Here is a 20,873-nt window from a genome sequence, read left to right as displayed (position 1 = left end):
CTGCGTGTACCTTTTCCTTTTCGGCATCTTCAGTCTCACAGTCAACGTAGATGTGACTGATTAACTTCGATGGCACGGCGACTGCTGAAGAGGTTGACAAAATACACACGCTTACGCTTCTCACACCACAAGGATGACGATGACGATACACGCGTAGAACGACATGCCCGCAGTGGCATAGATACTGTTATATTAACTCTATGCGCAGTGAAGGTAATGGTAGCTAGTGAAGGATTCACAAAGACTCTCATTACCCACGACTGATTTTTACTTCAACACCTCTCTTCCTCCCCCCCCCCCCCCCGTTTTTTTTAATCGCGTCTCTTTCCGGTCATTCACCTCAAGAAGTGCAACCGAGCCGCCTTGACCCAGAGGCGGACGCTAGTAGAGTAAAAAAGCTCAACAAAAATAAATGGAAAGCAGGAGCGAAATGGGGAAATAAACTTGTCAGTTAATGTCTCAAGAAGCGAGAATGAGCTAGCTAGTGAACTGCAGCAACATTTCTATTTATTATTTTCTTTTTGTTCCTAAAACAAAACTGCAGGAAACGTAACTAGCGACCGTATAGTCGCTTATTCAGTAAGGGTTTGAACTCAACATTCGGGAAAGGACGCTTTCGTCCGTGTATCTCATAACTTCATGATGACGATCGAGTAGTTCGCTTATTCATTCATGTCTCTTAATTCCCACTTTTTCTTTTAATTCGTTGCTTTGGCTTTAATCGCAACGGCTAAAAAAAACGTTGTAGATGAACATGTGGCCTACATCTATCTCTCGCCTTGGTTAACTAAAGCTTCCTGTTTCTTTCGTAAGGGGGGAGGGGGGGGTTCAACCATGCTTTATTATGCATGTTGTGTATGTTCGTGAATCCTTTTGTATATGTAATCAGCCCCGTCCAGTGCTGAGCTAGTGGCTGAGCGCGCCATATTTACTTGATGAAAGCGTGGTGCTTTCCTCACGCAAACTTGTCGTCACAAAAAGACGCAATCGACCACTCAATTCACTGTCAGAGGGATATCACCAGCACGATCGCGTCATCCCCCGGCAAATTTCTTTCGTGCGAGAGCTGTAAGATTAACCTGACCGTCCCCGAATGAGCCTAGCCAGGTGACGTCGAGTTAACTCGCTATTGTGGACCTAATGAAGTTGTTTCACTCACTGTTGAATGAAAGACCTTCCCACCTTCACACAAGCCTCTTTGCAATAAAAGTTTTCTATCTGTACTGATACTTAATTCACCCCAGCTTATTTGATGGAATTCAATTTTTTACTTTTGTTGTAGCAGGAGAAAATTATATATATATATATATATATATATATATATATATATATATATATATATATATATATATATATATATATATATATATATATATATATATATATATATATATGATTGATATGTGGGGCTTAACGTCCCAAAACCACCATATGATTATGAGAGACGCCGTAGTGGAGGACTCCGGAAATTTCGACCACCTGGGGTTCTTTAACGTGCACCCAAATCTGAGCACACGGGCCTACAGCATTTTCGCCTCCATCGAAAATGCAGCCGCCGCAGCCGGGATTCAATCCCACGACCTGCGGGTCAGCAGCCGAGTACCTTAGCCACTAGACCACCGCGGCGGGGCTATATATATACATACACACACACACACACACACATACATATATATATATATATATATATATATATATATATATATATATATATATATATATATATATATATATATATATATATATATATATGCTGCTCTTGGTTATCGTTAAACAGGGGGACGCCACTTAATTGTGTACAATGAATGGACATTTTCAATTACAGAAAATTTCTAAATTCATATCTACTTGCCTATAAATACGACCGGCGGATATCACTGTTTGCTCGTTTGGAGTTAGATTTTGAGTAGGACTTGTTTTTACAAATGGGTTCACGATGTATTTTGATCACCTACCAAACCACATTCATTGTGTGTTAATCACACTGCTTAACGTTACGACGCATCCACGAGATGTTAATTCTTGTGGGGAAAATGTTTTCAATGCACACTTCCTATGAGTACTTGACACACGTGCATATCCCTCGTGGAACAGATGTCATCGACACGTCATTACATAACGTTAGTGACATTCAAAACAGACGTACTACATAGATGAGTTTCAGTAAAAGTAATGCTATCATGGAAACAGTAATTTTATTGGTATGTTTATTGTTTACAACACTCGTTTTAAGCGAATGTCGAAGTTTGTGTCAATTCAACGCAGCATACGGATTTCTTCAGCAAAAAAATCCCATGCCAGTGAGATCTGTTATGCAAATATGCCGATATTGGAACTAATATAACATTATAGGACCCAAATATAAGTCGGGATGGGTCGGGCACCCGGGCACAGCTGGGTCGTGATAAGACCACTCGCGGGCATTCGGCTTTGATCCAATGCATCTTATGCGAGGTGTCTGCCTTCGCCAACTATCAAAAGTAAAACTGTAGCCATGTAAGTTCCTTCTCTCGTTCTCTATATTAAGGAGATTTTGTGGACCGTTTATCTGTAAATTGCAATAAAAATCACAATTAATTGACACGCTGTGGTCGCTTTTATAACTGTCATACAGGGCCGACCATCTGCGATTAAACTTGCTTTAAAAAACTGAGGGCTGTATATCTAAACCGAAGAGTTCACCCAAGAGCTTTCTTGCGAAGATAACTATTTCAGTACCTCAAACCGCGCATGTTACTTTTCCCGGCAAGCTAGCTATGCTTCGTGAAAAGCGTTAGCTGTCAATATATATATCTCGTTCTTGCTAATTTAGCATTCCGTAAAACAAAAATGTTTCCTATATAACAGTTTGGTAGGCTTCTTGCAGACTTGTAAAGGTTCGTAAAACTTTACAATTTCGTGGGTTTCTGGTATATGTTCAGAATTTCTTCTTAGAAAGATAACATTTAGTGAAATTCGATCGTTTGTACTAATTATCAGGAGGTTTTACTATGGACTAAAATATTTTGAGACGCAAAGTAATGTGTACAGCTGGTGACAAAGTTAAAGAAGATAATTATGCTCATGTTTGGTCGTAAATTAAACACTTGGGTGGTCCTAGTAAATATATCCTGATTAGCCTGTTTACTAGCAGCATTCAATGGCTACTTGCTGAGAAAGTTCTATGCAATTACGTTTCGTTTAAGGTGAGCAAAAAGAATTGAAGTTCTGTGCTGCCGATCTCCGTGCTTGCACGTGTTTATGTATACTTCGTAGAAATGCGTCCTAGCTAGTTAGTTAATTCGGTTTTTTTTTTTTGGCGCAAAAGCAGCTAGGGCTATGCTGCGCCATTCACTAGGTGTTTTGAAGCTTGAACGTTGAAATTGTTGCAGTTTTAAACATTGATGCATACATTAATTGGAGATTAAAGCAGTTTTACAGCTTATTTAGAAAGCCACATTCTTTTAGGAAGTTTAGCACAGAGCCCAAGGGTACGAGTGGATCATCTCCAAGAAGCAGAGTAGGGTGGATAGGCGTATGATATTTGTATAGTTGGTCGAAATATTTTCGTCTCTGCGTATCGTAATGGGGACATGTGATCAGTCTGTGCATTACTGTTAAAGTTTCTTGACATTTTTCACATGTTGGCTGTTCGTCGTTTGTGAGCAGGAAGTTGTGGGTCAGGTGTGTGTGCCTAATACGGAGTCGGGTTAGTATAACTTCAACAAACCGTTCTTGGTGACGACAGGTCTTCCATTCTCCGAGTATGGGCTTTACTACACAGAGCTTATTGTTCGTGTACGAGTTCCAGTGCTGCTGCCATTTAGTTAACAGTGCTTGACGAATTTTTCTATTGGTGTCTTTCAGGGGAATTTTTATTTTTATAAGGGCTTTGTGTGCTGCTAAAGAAGCGTATTTATCTGCATTTTCGTTGCCAGGTATCCCTACATGGCTTGGGACCCAGCAGAAACGAATAGAAACGGCTTGGCTACTCCGAACGACCATATTTAAAATGTCGCCAACTAAAGGTTCACATTCAGATTTCATATGTAGAGCTTTTAGTACACTTAACGAGTCCGTGTATAATATCGCCTTCTTATGTTCCCCAGTTATGATATATCGAACTGCTTTATACAAGGCATAAGCCTCAGCTGTGAAAATGGATATGCACTGAGGAAGTCTAACGCTGACAGCACATTCCCCTGTTACAATCCCAATACCCACATGGTTTTCCGTTTTCGAGCCGTCTGTGTAGTATTCGGTGCAGTCTCTATTTTATGCTGGAGTGCACGGAATTCCTGAATGATGTGTTCTGGTGGGGTGTCTTTTTTCTTTAGGTGCGTTAGGGAGAAGTCGCAAAGTAGTGTTAGGTAAAACCATGGGGGCAGTCTTGGCAGTTTGTTTGCTACATTGAGCGCTTCTTCTGATATGACATATGAGCGGCAGTAGTCTTCAAACCTTAAAATAAGTGGCTTGATTAAGTGTGGTCTGTTTAGGTAGTGTAAGCGTGAGTCGCATTTTGTGACAATGTCGTGATTTATGTGTTCAGGTGATGACTTGATTCTCAAAACGTAAGACAGGGTTAGTGACATTCTTCGGTGACATAGAGGAGGCTCGTTACAATCTACATGTAAACTCTGCACAGGGGATGTTCTATAGGCACCACTGGACAGTCGTAGGCCGAGATTCTGTACAGGGTCAAGACGCTGAATGTACGACTCCCGTGCTGAGCCGTAGACAACACAACCATAGTCTAAAATACTGCGCACAATAGAACGGTAGATGCGTAGCATGCACAGTCGGTCGGAGCCCCATTGTTTGTGGGATAACACTTTAAGAAGGTTGAGTTCTTTGTTTGCCCTTACTTTTAGTGCGTTTATGTAGGCTAGGAAGTTGAGTTTTTCGTGGAATGTAACTCCTAGGAACTTATGGTCTTGTTTTACTGCTATCGGGACATTGTTTAATCGCAGAGTTGGGTCCGGGCATAATCCTCTCTTCTGCTTATATAAAACAACAGTAGTTTTTTGTGTGGAAAAGCGAAAACCGTTTTTGTCAGCCCATTTCGCCAGTTTATTTATAGTGATTTGGAGTTGCCGTTCACAAGTTGAAAGGTTCGAGGCCCGACAGGCAATTTGGAGATCGTCCACGTAGACAGAGTGCATGACTGTGAGGGGGATGACCTTGTTAATGGAGTTCATTTTGACTATGAAAAGAGTAGTGCTCAGAATGCAACCTTGTGGTACGCCATTTTCTTGGACAAATGCTCGTGAAAGTGCTGTGCCGAGACGTACTTGAAATGTTCGATTCGAGAAAATCACATAGGCATTTTAGCATTCTTCCACGGATCCCCAAGTCTGCAAGGTCTCTTAAAATACCATATCGCGACGTCGTGTCATATGCTTTCTCTAAGTCGAAAAAAACTGCGAGACAGTATTGCTTGCGTAAAAACGCTTCTCGTATTTCGTGCTCCATTCTGACGAGATGGTCAGTGGTGGAGCAGCCCTTTTTGTATCCGCATTGGTGGGAGTCTATTAGGTGTCTTGATTCAAGAATGAAGGTGAGTCTTATGTTTATAATGCTCTCGTACGTTTTCGCAAGACAACTTGTTAATGCAATGGGCCTGTAGCTAGTAGGACATGTTGGGGGTTTACCAGACTTTAGAAAAGGTATGACTATTGCATTTTTCCAAGCTTGAGGCATTATGCCGGATTCCCATATTTTGTTGAAGAATTGGAGAAGTGCCACCGCCGATGCTTGGGAAAGATGCGCCAGCATTGTGTAGTGTACCCGGTCAGGCCCTGTTGCTGTTTTTTTACCGGTGGAAAGTACCCTGTTTAATTCGTGTAGAGTGAGATCGTGATTATAGAATTCATTTGAGGTACTGAGAGTAGGCAGTACCTGCTTTTCAGCAGATTCTTTGTACTTGAGGAATGCCTTCGTGTAATTCGCAGAGCACGAGATATTGTAAAAGTGTTCGTCTAATACGTCGGCCTGGTCTTTTAGTGTTGTTTGTGTGTCTGGACTCGCAAGCAGTGGTATTGTGTACGATGAGTACTCTCCCCTAAATTTTCTCACCTGGTGCCAGATATGTTTAGAGGTGACCGGACTATTAATTGATGATATGTATTTTTGCCATGAGCACTTTTCCGCTTGCCTACGAATAAATCGTGCTTTGGCTTTTGCTTGTTTATAGATCACGAGGTTGCTATACGTCGGGTACCTTCGTAAGTTTATCGAGGCCTTGTTTTGCTGTTTTTTCGCTTCGGTACATTCTTTCGTCCACCAGGTATTTTACGCACGATACCGGACGATTGTGGTATCGCCTTTTCTGCCGCTGTAATTATAACTTCTATAAACCTTTCGTTCAATTCCTCTATAGAAAGTTCCGGTAAAAAGACATCTTCGAGCTTCGCGTTCTCAGTAAACAGCGGCCAGTTCGCGAGTTGTAATTTCCACCGGCGTGGCTTGGTAGCTAGAGTTTCGTATGTTGGTAGGATTTTGATGATGGCCGGTTGATGGTCACTGCCATATGATGTGTCGAGGACATTCCATTTAAGATCGTTAAAAAGGCCTGGTGAGCACAGAGCAAGATCTAAACAACTAAAAGTGCGTGAGGTTGGTGAAAAGTATGTAAAAGCACCCGAGTTTAAAAGACAGATATCACTTGACAAAACAAAATCTTCAACGACCTGCCCTCTTTGATCAGTTTTCTCACTACCCCAAAGAGTAGAATGAGCGTTAAAATCTCACACTAAAATAAATGGCTTTGGTAACTGTTCCATTAGGTTTTCTAGGTTTCTCGTGGTAAAATGGGTGTGGGGTGGGATATAGAGAGAACAAACGGTGATGGTTTTGTAAGATAAAATGGTGACGGCTACGGCCTCGAAAGACGTGTTTAGTTGGACATTTCGGGTAGGAGTGCCACCCTGAACGGCAATAGCTACACCTCCCGAAAGTCGGCTACAGCCTTCGCGGTCCCTTCGGGAAACTGTAAACCCCTTAAGGACTTGTTTATGTTTTGCGCCTAGGTTAGTTTCTTGAAAACGTATTGCTATTGGTGAGTACTTGTTTATGATGTCTTTTATGTCACCTAAATTATGTAGTAGCCCTCTGCAGTTCCAGTGAACGATGAAAACCATGGTGGAGAAAAAAAGAGAGCAAATATACAGTTGTAAAGCGTTCTGTTATTTAAAATGTATAGGTGACATATGTTGAGCAGTTGTGTAGCATACAGGAGCGATAACCATTTGAGTTATCGCTTTTTGCTGAAGATAGTCGTGATGGGGCCTTTGTCCTGCTTGGCGCGCTCCAGGGAGCGCTTGTCAGTCGGTGTCGATGACACCGAGGTTTTGTGGTCGATCTCCATCGCCCTCTCAGAGGCGCTGGACGATCGAGAATTCGGTGCTGAAACCCGGGTCTCAGGCCGTGGCATTCGATTGAGTTTAGGGCCCTGGGAGACCGGAGTCTGCGGGCCCTTTGACGTGGATGGAGCAGCAGACGCTGCTTCCCCCAAGGGGGCGCTTGGAGTCACCACGGGACCACTGCGTGTGGTCGAGGTGGGCTCCTGGGGCCTCTGTGGCGCGGCCCCCGCGTGCGCCACATCGGCATAACTCCTGCGGAAAAGGTATGACAGGCGTTTTCGTGCTTCGTGGAATATTTTTTCTTTGACGGTCAGAGCGATGACTTCCTTTTCTTTTTTCCATGATGGGCATGAGCGGGAATACGCTGGGTGATCACCCTTGCAGTTGACACAAAGTGGCGATGAAGTGCAGTTTTCGGTTTTGTGGTCGTTTTCGCTACATTTTGCACATGTTTCTTTTCCCCTGCACGAATGGGATGCATGTCCGAACCTTTGGCATTTAAAACACCGTCTGGGATTAGGAATGTAGGGCCTGACATTTATTTTGACGTACCCTGCCTCAAGAGAGGTGGGCAATTCACTAGTTCCAAAGGTTAGTATCACATGTTTTGTAGGGACTTCCTGATCGTTGCGCCGGATAACTATTCGCTGTACCTTTATGACATTTTGGTCCTGGAAGCCTTCGAGGAGTTCTTCGTCGCTTCGACCCCAAGAAATCTTCTTCGGATATTACTCCCCTGCTGGTGTTTAGGGATCTGTGTGCGGAAATTGTTATGGTTGTGTCACCAATACGGTTGAGTTCAGAGAGTTCGGCACTTGGTCTTTGTCGGTAAGTTCGAGGAGTAGGTCACCACTTGACATTTTAGAAGCTTTGTACGTGGGCCCGATCTTTTCCTTTAGGCACTTGGCCACCAAAAACGGGGATAGCTTTCTTACTGGTGTTCCTTCACTGTGAATGACGTAGTATTTGGGATATGATACAGTGGTCTGCGTTGAGAAATGATAAGTTGCCTCGGTGCGGCCTCTTTTACGAGACCGATCAAAAAGAGTGGATGCTTGAGACGCCATAAAAAGATGAATGTGTTCGGCAACAGCGCCGACCGCCCACCACGGAGCCCAACAAGGGGACACGGCTGGACTTGTTAAACAAGCCTGCATGGCGCCAGCCGTACGCTGTCACTATAACCCAATATAACTATCCAAGGTTGGATACCTACACAAGGTTAACCCTTGCCGCCAGGAAATATCCGAGTAACTAGAATGGAGGAGTAGACAGGAAAGATTTAAAGTGAGAGAGAAAGACGAAGATGAGGGGAGAGAGAGACAGGAAAAGGCGACTGCCGATATCCCCTGGGTGGGTCAGCCCAGGGGTGCCGTCTACGTGAAGCCGGGGCCAAAGGGGTGTGTTGCCTCTGCCGGGGGGCCTTAAAGGTCCAATCACCCGGCGTCGGCTCAACCCCCAGGATCCCCTTTTCCCCGGACACGGCAAAGCCACGCACGGCGAGGCATGGGAGGGGGTCGAAACCCCCCTTAGCTCGGGTCCGTGGTGTCTCTACGCACCAAACGCCTGCTTACGCAGACGCCCCTGCGGGGAATGCGTCCTAGCATTTAGTAAAACCTCCACGGACGCGAGGTTTACCGCGGTACATCTGGACAACATAGTCGGCTTTGTCTGCTCATTTAAATGATTTACCTGCGAGTATTAGCCTGAGTCAACGAGAACTACGAATATTTAACCACGTGTAGCTGTCCGCTGCACTACAGTAAAGAAAAGAAAGGTTCTGTTGCTTAACATGGCATATAAGTTGCAAATATGAAGCAACACATGGTCGCTGGTAAGACACGGACACTTATTAAACTTTAAGCGTTGTTTTAAGGTAGGAAAATAACAACGTTAAGGAAGAAAAAAAGACGACGCTTTGAGTCTATAAGCATGGCCTCTGAGACCAGCATTATGCGTTGTAATTTCAATTGAATATATAATTTGTAACAAGGCTGTGACTTGTGTGTCGCTATGCTTGATTTGTAATTCGGTTTAATGAGTTAGATTTCTGTACTAAAGAGCAAGTTCACGCATAAATTACGCCTCTTGTGTAAATATTGTCACGTGGTCGTGACGTCGACGAAGACAGCAGTCAGCACGTCGGAGATGAAACTGTTTATTGGCCGAACTTGTGGCCGGGATACTGATAGTCAAACTACAGCAATACACCGATAGCGTCGAACAGAGCGTCGACCGTAGATCAACTGACAAGCGGTGAAGCGCGTCGGCATTTAAACGTTTGCCGTCGAATATTCCAGCGTTATCGCTGGCTGTCCTGCAAATTCTAGAATAAGCTCGAGTGTGCGCGTCTTGCGCGCAATCTTAACGAAACGGTCTACAATGATCGCGAAGGTTCTCGAACAATCAGGCGCGGTTCGCGCTGAGCATTGCTGACAGTCTTTGTGGCCGAAAACCGAATACAGCAAAAGTGATAAAGAAACGCACGTGGCAATATTGCCAATCTCAGAGGCTATAATATTTTTGGTTGCCAATGGCGGAAGCGGTTGTAGGAGCAATTGCCGCCAGTGGCGCCACTGTGACGTCTTCATTAGAGTTACTGTATATGCTACCTTTAGGTAGCAGAGTTGCGCATCTGTTTTCCAACGCCGCTGGCAACCCTGCATTGCGGAGAAGCTGACGCTCGGGCCAATTTTTGTATTTCTCGACGCCGCCGCCGCTGCAGCTCACTCAATTAACACTAGTCATCGACAGCCAATGTTTATCGCCGGCCTTCGACACGCCAGACATGTTTATCGGCGACGCGGTAGGCATGTCGCCTGCAAAAATGGAGTGCGACTTCACCGCATAGCTGTGGTTGCTAGCTGGACCTACGCGCTACTCTGCTACCTAAAGGTAGCATATACAGTGACTCTAGTCTTCATTAGAGTTACTGTATATGCTACCATATACAGTAACTCTAGTTTTCATGAGCGCGCGCTGAACCAGAAATGCACGTGCTGGATCTGAGCTGCATCAGTTCTATATTGTAGGCGCTTGTGGTTAGCTGAGAGGAAGTTATGGACCACCACGTTTTGGTTAAGTGGATAGCGGAGGACAAGTGGGACGTTTACCCCTTGAGAACGTGGTTGACGCCGCTGTAGGCATGAGTTTATTAGAAGACACAGCCACCACGCTTGACAGACTTAAGGACACAGCTGTGGAGATTTTGTGGCAGGCTGGCGAGCCTACGGCTCCCGCTAAAATCTTGGCAGTGGGTGAGTACGGCAGATTCTTCGTTTCTTTTGCTTGTCCAAGATGCCTGCGCTTTGTGCTGCACTATGTATTAGTAGCACCGATGTTGAATCTCAAGTAGAGTACGAAGGAAAGGTATTATTGGAAGAGCCCGCGGTGGTATAAATTAATCGGTATAATTCCACCGCGGCTTGCCACAGCACGTACGTGTCGCTGGGTCATAATTTAGCGTGACGCCTGATCCCACTTTTTAAAATCTCTTTGGGCTATTTCGAGGAGTGATACTATGTTATTGACCCCCTATCCCTTTGTGTGTGTGTGTGTGTGTGTGTGTGTGTGTGTGTGTGTGTGCTTTTTTTTTCTAGGTGTGTGCGGAGGGGGGGGGGGTCTAGGCGGAATTCGCGTACCCTAAGCTGCCTTGTCTCCTTGCTTTTATTCGCTCTTCGTCTTCAGTGTTAGTGTTCCGGTTGGGTTGCCTCAGGGCATGGTGTGCTCCCAGGGTAATATTAAACGCTTGTGTGCTGCAGGCGGCGCATGTCGAAGCAAAATTCAATCCATCGGAGAGAGTTTGGGAGAGTTGTGCGCAAGGCCTACCGATCGCTTTTCGTTTGTAACCAAATGCATGTTAGTTAATTCATCTGTAATAATGTGTATACCCGGCTTTGACATGTCGTACTGCATAATTTAAAATAAAGAAAAATTTACTGGCAGACTTGTAACACAGGCTGTCTGATAACGTTTCTGAAATGGCTTTTTTTTTGCAACGCATTAGTTTTGCTAAAATTTCTTTTCTGTACCTTTGTTATGTTAATTCTAGCCTACAAGTTATGGCAAATGCTACATGTATGTTTTTCTTGCCATCTATCTCTTGAATTTTTTTGAGGCCTTACAACAAGCAAAAATTAAGTTTGAATATTAATTAGGCATATAACAAAGTTTGTGGTGCATTTGAAGAACATAGTTGCATCAGTATACAAGCAAAGAAATATTACACCACTAAATGCGATCTTCATGAGGCTCTCTTGGAACAGTTGTTTTTGTGGTGAATTTTTCGTTCATTATAACTCGTGGTACAACATGTTTCTGATGGCTATACTCACGAACAACTTTTCTTGGCAATGAAGGGAAGGCTACGGAGCCAAACTGGGCATGCGCCACCGCTGAAGAATATAGTCCCACAATTGCATGTGTGCTTTCCCCGTGAAAATCATAAAAAAACATCAGTTCATTTTCCACGGGATATTGTTTATAAGGAGACGCAGCACACACCAATGACATATTCATAATTCTTTTACTTCGTGCAGTGTCATTTTCACGTTTTTGCACTTGTGAAAACGTCGCTCGTTTTACATACACCTCACTGTCAAAATGGCGTCTTTGTCCTTGGGTAAGCGCTCGTCGTATCCAGCTCTTTCGACGACTCGCTGAAGAAGCTTGTAACGAATTTCACTCATGAATGGCTGTCTAAGTAGACGTAGTAAATTGATGATTAGTGGGGTTTTGTGGCGCAAGGGCCATGGGTGGCCAAAGAGCGCCATGTCTGTTATGTGGTGTTAGCGATGACCAATGATTACGATGACCGGGTGTATTGTGGCTGTATAGAGGCCTAAAATCACGCGCTTTAAAGAAGCGTAAAAGATGTGTATAGAGTATAAAATTATGGCCGTGACAGGTGGTGTGATCTATGGGTGTAGGATAAATAACGAGTGAGCATGGTATTTACAAGTGAGAGGCGGGATGACAGCACGAATGCCTCCTCAAGGCCTTTGCGCTCAAAGGCCGGGAGGCAGGTGCTTCCTTTGATAGAGTTGTGTACATCCTTTTTAAATATCGGTCTCTCTTCGAATTTTTAAAGTGGTTCTCTGCCAATGAACATACCGGGATGGTGTGGGAACTGCAGGTATATTGATGAAAAATGCTTTTTCCTGAGAGCGTCTAGTTCCGTGCATTGCAGTAGGGTGTGCAGTACAGTTAGGGGATCGCCACAGTGATCACACAAAGGTGGATCGCCTCCGGACAAAAGGTATGAATGTGTACTGTATGTGTGGCCAATCCTAAGTCTGCAGAGTAACTTCTGTGTAGCGTGACTTCGATACCGGCGGCCAATTACCTAGATGCGGTTTGATAACGTGTAGCTTATTGTCTGCATATCCCATGTGGTCTGCCAAAAGGCCCTGAGCTTTCTTTTGAGGAAGGGTTTTAAGTCTAGTGGGGGAATAGCTATGAGTGTATTGGGACTGTTTTCGTGGGCGGATACTGCTAGGTTATCCGCCAACACGTTGCCTGCAATCTCGCGGTGCCCTGGCACCCAGCACACTACGACACGTTGTTCGAGTGTGTAGATCGTGAATAAAAGAGAGTATAGCGAGGCAAGGACAGGGTTTTTGTGTTTTTTCGGAGTTTTAAAGCTTTTACCACGCTTAGGGAATCCGTGTAGATAACTGCCTTTTGTAGTTTTGATTGTTTTATGTGCTTAACGGCCGCAAGTATCGCGTAAGCTTCCGCTGTGAAGATACATGAGTTTGGGTGCAGAATACCGGAATCGGAAAAGTATGGACCAACCGCTGCGTACGACACAGAAGTATTGGACTTTGAGGCATCTGTGAAGATTTTTGGACACGTGTATTTGTGCTGGAGTTCGAGGAAGTGTGTACGGATATGTGCAAGTGGCGCGTGCTTGGTAACTTCCACGAAAGAAACATCACAATCTATAAGCTGCCACTGCCACGGCGGGAGATGTGGAGCGGGAGCCATAAGAGAGTGTTCGAGAATTGGCACACCCATTTCTTCAGCTAGAGCGCTCACACGAAGAGAGTACGGCTGTCTCACCGAAGGACGGTTGTCGAAAAGGGCAGAACTGGACAAATCATTGATTGTGGAGTGTGAGGGGTGTTCCTTGTTTGCGTTCACCTTCAGAAAATATACAAAAGATAGGTAAGATCTCTGTAGGTGTAGCGACCGCTCGTCCGATTCGACGTAGAGGCTTTCCACGGGGCTGGTGCGAAAGGCGCCCGTAGAAAGGCGAATGCCTAGATGGTGGACAGGGTCAATTATCTTCAAGGCGCTTGGTGTCGCCGACTGAGAGATTATTGCCCCGTGGTCTAGGCGAGTGCGTATGAGGCTTTTGTACAGATTCAACAGACACTTTTTGTCGCTACCCCACGTAGTGCGTGACAACACTTTTAGAACATTCATTGTTTTTAGGCATTTTTTTTTAATATTTAATGTGCGATACGAACGTAAGCTTACTATCCAGAATTAGGCCTAAGAATTAGTGCTCCGTCTTCACGGAGAGATGTTGACCATGCAGGTCAATATCTGGATCAGGAGGAAGGCCTCTCTTTCGAGAGAACAGGACACAGGTGATTTTTTGAGGATTAAGGCTGAAACCATTCTCGTCCGCCCATTTGGAGATCTTGTTCAGCCCTAGCTGGACCTGACGCTCACAGATCGAAAGGTTGCACGACTTAAAACCGACCTGTACATCGTCGACATATGTGCAATAAAACATATTTCGTGGTATGCAGAGGCGCAACGAATTCATTTTGATAATAAAGAGTGTACAGCTAAGTACACCACCCTGTGAAACTCCCGTTTCTTGAAGAAATGGTCTTGATAGAACATTTCCTACCCGGACTCGAAACGTACGATCCGACAAGTAGCTCTCTATTATATTTAGCCTTCTGCCACGTACACCGAGGTGGGACAGGTCTCTTAGTATTCCAAATCGCCATGTTGTGTCGTAAGCCTTTTCCATATCGAGGAAGACAGAAAGAAAGAACTGCCTGTGGGCGAATGCGTCACGCATTTGTGCCTCGATACGTAACAGGTGGTCAGTGGTGGATCTGCCCTCGCGAAATCCGCACTGGTACGGGTCAAGCAGATTGTTCGTTTCCAGGAAAGTCGGCGGTTTATCTTTTCGAAAAGTTTACACAGACAGCTTGTTAGCGCGATGGGCCTGTAACTCGTAACGGAGGATGGATGTTTGCCCTGCTTAAGAATAGGAATGACAATCGCCCCTTTCCATGACGAGGGGATCTCGCCGGAAAACCAGATGGCATTATACAGGGAAAGTAAGGTTTTTTTCGTTTCGGCAGGTAGGTTTTTCAACATGTCATATACCACACGGTCACAACCTGGGGCGGAATTACTGCAGCAGCTTAGTGATACCTGTAGCTCAGCTAAGCTGAAAGGTTGGTTATGTGCCTCGTGCTTTGTGCTTTTCCGCTCTAGTTTGTTTTTCTATTCTTGTTTTGTACCGTTGGAAGACTTCAGAGTAATGCGCGGAACTGGACACTTGTTCGAAGTGTGTGCCTAGGTAGTTCGCCTTGTTTTTCTATTCTTGTTTTGTACCGTTGGAAGACTTCAGAGTAATGCGCGGAACTGGACACTTGTTCGAAGTGTGTGCCTAGGTAGTTCGCCTGGTCTTCCAAGCTGTCACCTTCTGTGCTTACTAGAGGAAGTGAATACGCTTGTCTTCCTACTACCCTTGTGACCCTGTTCCAGACTTTACCCTCATGTGTATATGAACTAATGCCTGATAAAAACTTCTGCCAACTTTCTCTTCTAGCCTGTCGGCGCGTCCTCCTGCCTTGGGACTTTATGTTCTTAAAGTTTATAAGGTTCTCTGCTGTCGGAGAATCGCGAAGCAAACTCTATGCCTTGTTTTGCTTATTTCGCGCAATTCGACAGTCATTATTGCACCATGGGACACGTTGTTTTCGAGACCGTCCGCTTGTTTGTGGGATGCATTTGCTTGCAGCATCGATCAAAAAGGCTACAAAGTAGTCCACAGCAGCTTCTATATTTAACGTACACATGTCAGTCCAGCTTAAAGGGTAAGTTTTCGAAACTGTTCCCAATCGGCTGTTTCGGTCTACCATTTAGGAACCTGTGGAGGACATTGATTTGTTATTGCTGCGCTTAGCTCTTTTGGGAAGTGGTCACTTCCGTAGGGATTCCCAATAACTTTCCAGTTAAGGACTGGAAGAAGGGATGGAGATGTGATGCTGAGGTCTATGGACGAGTAGGTATTGTTGACGAGGTTATAATATGTTGGCTCTTTCCGATTGAACAGACACGCGCCGGAAGAGAAACTGTTCAATCAGACGACCTCGCGCATCGCCGCGAGAGTCACCCCATAGACCACTATGCGCATTTAGGTCCCCAAGGACCAGATAAGGTTCCGGCAGTTCATCCACCAAGGACTGGAATTCTTGTTTTTTTAGGTAGTATTGTGGCGGTATGTATAGAAGCAAATGGTGGTGAGTTTATCTAGAAGAACTGCTCGAACAGCCACCGCCTCCAGGGACGTCTGTAGTGGTAAATGTGTACATGCTACCGATTGGTTGACTATAATGGCCACACCACCGGATGATACCGTGGCATCATCTCGGTCCTTTCGAAAAATGAGGTAGTTTCGTAGAAAGTTTGTGTGTTGTGGTTTTAAATGTCTCTTGCACACACAGCACTTTTGGATTGAGTTCGTGAAGTTCTTGAATGTCATCGAGGTTTCGAAGAAGGCCTCGGATGTTCCACTGTAATATTTGTGTGTGCATGTTAATCATACAAAGGTGCTGTGTGTACAATAAGGAAGTGTGGAGTGTTCAAGTGAAATACTTTGTTTCAGGAGGCAGGACGGTCGTCCGGCCCCGTTATTGGCTTTTTTGTTTTCTTGGCGCGGTCCAGAGAACTGCGCCGGTGTTTCGGCACCAGTGGCGCCGATGCCGTTTCCATTGCCTCCTCGGAGGCACTGGATGCCCGCACGGTCGGGCTAGTGGCTCGAGTTTCGGGCCTCGCCTGGTGAGACGAGGCCTTGAGACCCGACGGCCCTGGAGTCGCCGGTCCCTGTTCGCGAGTTGGCGGTGTAGACTTAACTACTGCCGCCGTGGGGGCAGGCGCCACAGCCGACGGGTCGCTCTGCGCAGACCGAAGGAGTGGCGGCGGCCGATGCGACGCGGCCCCCCGGCGCGCCGCATCAGCGTAGGGTGTGGTGTGAAAAGGTGAGCACCTCTTACGGGCTTCACGAAAAGAAATGTTCTCTTTTACCTTGAGGGTGATTATGTCTTTCTCTCTTTTCCAGTTTGGACAGGATCGCGAGTAGGCTGCATGGTCTTGTCACAATTGACGCAGTGAGGTGTGCTTGTACAGTTTTCAGAGGGATGGCCTTGGCCTCCACATCTTGCGCAAGTTTCTTGACCACGGCAGCTCTGCTAACCATGGCCGAATCGCTGGCATTTGAAGCATCGCCTCGGATTTGGGATATACGGGCGGACGGCTAGTTTGATGTATCCTGTTTCAATGGTTTGTGGTAGAACGCTGGATTCGAATGCTAGTATGAGATGCTTCGTCGCTATTTCTTTGTTGTCGCGTCTGATTATGATTCGCTTCACATCGGTGACAATTTGGTCTTTCCACCCTTCTAGTAGTTCTTGCTCCGATAATTCAAGGAGGTCTACTTCTGAGACGACTCCGCGTGTGGTATTCATTGATCGGTGAGGTGAAACAGATATTGGGATGTTGCCAAAGGTTGCTAGACCACCAAGTTTGTCGTAGTGGTGTTTTTCAAGTAGCTCAAGCAGAAGGTCTCCGCTAGCCATCTTAGTTACCTTGTAGCCTGGCCCAAAGACTTCGGTCAGAGACTTCGCCGCAACAAATGGGGAGATCGATCTGGCTTGTTTGTCTGTAGCTTCACTATGGATTACTTGGAATTTCGGATAGGAGGTTCTCGGTCGGTTGAAACATGTTAGTTCTTCGGTGCGTACCCTCTTCTGAGGGAGACGATCAAGTAGGCGGGGAAATGAGGGTGTTCCCATGATAGTTTTGTTTGTTTCGGCAGCAATGGCGGCCACCCACCATGGAGTCCAACTAGGGGACGCTGAAGCACTTAGATGTATAAGGCTACAGACGCCAGCCGTACAGTGCCGCTATAACCTAATATAACTACTCAAGCGAGAGTAACTACACAAGGTTAACCCTTGCCGTCAGGAAAAATGGGATGTAAGCAGAAGGGAGGAGTAGACAGGAAAGATTTAAAGTGAGAGAGAAAGACGAGGATGAGGGGAGAGAGAGACAGGAAGAGGCGACTGCCGATTTCCCCTGGGTGGGTCAGCCCAGGGGTGCCGTCTGCGTGAAGCCGGGGCCAAAGGGGTGTGTTGCCTCTGCCGGGGGGCCTTAAAGGTCCAATCACCCGGCATCGGCTCAACCCCCAGGATCCCCTTTTCCCCGGACACGGCAATGCCACGCACGGCTAGGCGTGGGAGGGGGTCGAAGTCCCCCTGTTAGCTCGGGTCCGTGGTGTCGCTACACACCAAACGCCTGCTTCCACAGACGCCCCTGCGGGCTAGACGTAGTAAATTGAATGCAGTGTTATTATTCGAACACGGCCGTCAATCGAAGCGCGAGCCGAACCGGATTACTTGGCGGAGGAGTACATGTGCAGTAGCTCCGCCCTCGTAGCTTTCCCTTCATTGCCAAGAAAAGTTGTCCGCAAGTATAGTTGTGCAACATTGCAAATATAGCTTGAACAGATGAAGAGTGAAGCACTTAGCAGTGGAGACAATATTAAGAGGAAGAAGGTTGTATTCCCATCTAGTCTTTTTTGGCCGTCTTCATATGCTTTTTTTGCATGTTCATACAGCATGGGAATATGTGGTGGCAGGAGTAGTTCATCATCAATGACTAAGGAAAATGGTATTTGTAGTCAAAATATGCCAGCCACATCTCAAATATTAAGGCTATGTTGCGCAAATGTGTAGCACCCTTGCCCACGGCATCACAACAGGCCCTTTTAATGGTGGATACTTCTAACAGATGGTAATTGTGCAGGGTGCAAAAGATGCAGCTTATAAAAGTCTCATGTAAACTTAAAAAAAAACAATATGTAATGGTGTGGGTGATGAAGAGTGGGTCTTGCAGACATGAGATTTCCTTATCTAGTTCAAAAAATCGCGAGATCGCATGTCAGAGCCATGCTTTGGTCATGGTAAGAGCCTCTGATATTGTGTGTGAATAATTATTGTGAGTTGATTGAACTTTTTAGCACTATTGTTACCTATGATGCAAGATTATATTGCTGACATGCTTCTATTATTAGCATGTCAACATTGGTCATATTGACACAGCCTGTGTAGGTACAGCCATAGCTTAAGTGGGCTCGATACATCCTGTGAATAGTGCTAGATGTTTCTCTTTGTTTCGTCTGTTCATCTAAAGGTCAGCCTGGTTGACTTCTATATAAGGTGGTTAGCTGGCTAGAACCAGAGAAATCTATACATGTCTCCTAGTTCACAGCCCTTATTGGCCAGTAAGATACCCAGTGATCATGGTGAATAACAGCTAGTAAGGTATTCGTGACTTTTGTCGAGCTTTTTGTATGATTTTATTAATTGTCTGCCAGCTCTACCTGGAGACATCCACTTTGTTTGGTTTTTGTAGCTTTCTTGTACTTCCTTTGTACAGCACCTTTGTAATGCATTTTGGTGCATATTTGCTACCATATCTTTTCATTAGGCTTAATTAGGTTCCAGTAAAAGTGTTTGAACATGAGTGATGCGTCTAGGTAGCGCCATTTATTTGCCTATTGTTTTTTCAGCATTTGGACTATAAATGCTGTTAATATTGCCTGCTTTTTTTGCAATAACATGTAGTGCATGCTGGAGGTTGACAGTATTTTACCTGCTGCAGTCCCTTCATAGTTATGAGATGACAGCACAATTGTAAAAGTTTAACTTTTCGCATTGCGTGTTCATGCTAATGGACACTTTTGCAGGAAAACTTTCATCTCTTGAAAGAAAGAGCCAAACTTGCACAAGCTGCTGAAACAGCACTAGCGGCTGGAACTGCACAAGTGGTGGACACAAACTCTGAACAAGGCAGCGGGGTAACTCGGACTTTCATTTCTTGCGCTATCAATAATATACAAGTCGTACAATGGAGAAGAGTTTAACTTACAATTAAATTAACAGCTTCAACAAATATGAGTGCACAATCTTCTGTGTGTACAGTCACCTGTCAATTTTTGTATTAGACAGCATTAAGGAAAGGCAAAAAAAAAGGATTTTGTTTGTGTGTTGTAGAGTTACGAAAAGAAATCTCGTGCTGCAAGATGCTATGGGTAATGAATCGGGGGTAATGAAGAATAAAACGTGGTTCAGGTCCTCTCTGAAATTTTTAAATCTGTGCATGTCATTGGGACAAATTATACTGTAGGCAGAGCACTCTAATATCATGTCATTCATAAATGAATGAACCCCAATTGTACCAATGAACAGCTGTACAAAGCATTGACAACTCTTGTTTCCCTAAAATATGTCATTGGAAGGTGAGCGCTTGACTTGTAGTATGAATGCTTGCAGGAACTAGTGTGCAACTGCACTGAAGAAAAAAACGAGCTTAAGAAAAAGATTGAGCTCTTGGAAAAAAAAAATTTCCAGTTTGGAAAGTGAGCTTCAACAAATGCGTGACTGCCTTGGTAAGTTTCCATCAAGCACAATGCTTCATTGCCATCTTAAGTATCTTCAGAATATGATTGGAAAAGAATACTGCTTTATTGTGCTTTTTGAAACTCTGAAAGCTCAATGAATCCATACAACCCCAACTCCAAAATTTCAAGCTCTAAATATTGGCGTCTCATTCTCCTGCTTGCATAGGTACTTTTTAATGAGAATGTTTGTGAAACATAGCCTCGAATGCATTTTCAAAGTAAGCATGAGTGCTCATCAGAGTTGCAAGCCCCGACAACTTGTTCATATAGAGGCTGCCTAAACACCATTTTTGGTGTTGGTATGAGGGGAATGGGTACAGTTTATCTCCTTCCTGCTTCTGATTGATATGCGGGGTTTAACGTCTCAAAACCACATATGCATATGAGAGACGCCGTAATGTAAGCCTCCGAAAATTTTGACCACCTGGGGTTCTTTAATGTGCACCCAAATCTGAGCACACGGGCCTACAGCATTTGCACCTCCATCGGAAATGCAGCCGCCGCAGCCGGGATTCGATCCCGCGACCTGCGGATCAGCAGCTGAGTACCTTAGCCACTAGACCACCGCGGCGGGGCTCCTTCCTGCTTCTGTCATTTGGCTGCATCTTTTAGAGGTTGTGACTGTTTATGCTGGTGGTGTAGTGGACATATTGAGGGGGCACACTTAAAGGACCACGGACAGCAAAATTTGTTTGTGGCTCTGTAATTTGCAGCTTTATGTCTGGTAATCCCAACATTGAATTTTAAATGCTGTAATATATCTTATAATTAATTTAAGTGCTGTTCATTGTCAATTGCTTTGAAATGCCTGCCTA

The 20,873-nt window shown here is 45.0% G+C and overlaps 1 long non-coding RNA gene across 1 annotated transcript; it reads right to left on the bottom strand.

Annotated features, from left to right (window-relative positions):
- Positions 1 to 1,393: 1,393 nt before the first annotated feature.
- LOC125758955 (uncharacterized) lies at positions 1,394 to 20,650 on the bottom strand. Its single transcript, XR_007416493.1, has 2 exons — positions 20,539 to 20,650; positions 1,394 to 1,535 (listed from the first exon to the last, which is right to left on the bottom strand). It is a non-coding gene; the product is annotated as an uncharacterized LOC125758955 (long non-coding RNA).
- Positions 20,651 to 20,873: the final 223 nt, after the last annotated feature.

The sequence above is a fragment of the Rhipicephalus sanguineus genome, chromosome 6 (genome assembly GCF_013339695.2).
Source record: "Rhipicephalus sanguineus isolate Rsan-2018 chromosome 6, BIME_Rsan_1.4, whole genome shotgun sequence".
Classification (NCBI taxonomy): domain Eukaryota; kingdom Metazoa; phylum Arthropoda; class Arachnida; order Ixodida; family Ixodidae; genus Rhipicephalus; species Rhipicephalus sanguineus.
This window is presented reverse-complemented; position numbering and strand designations above follow the sequence as displayed.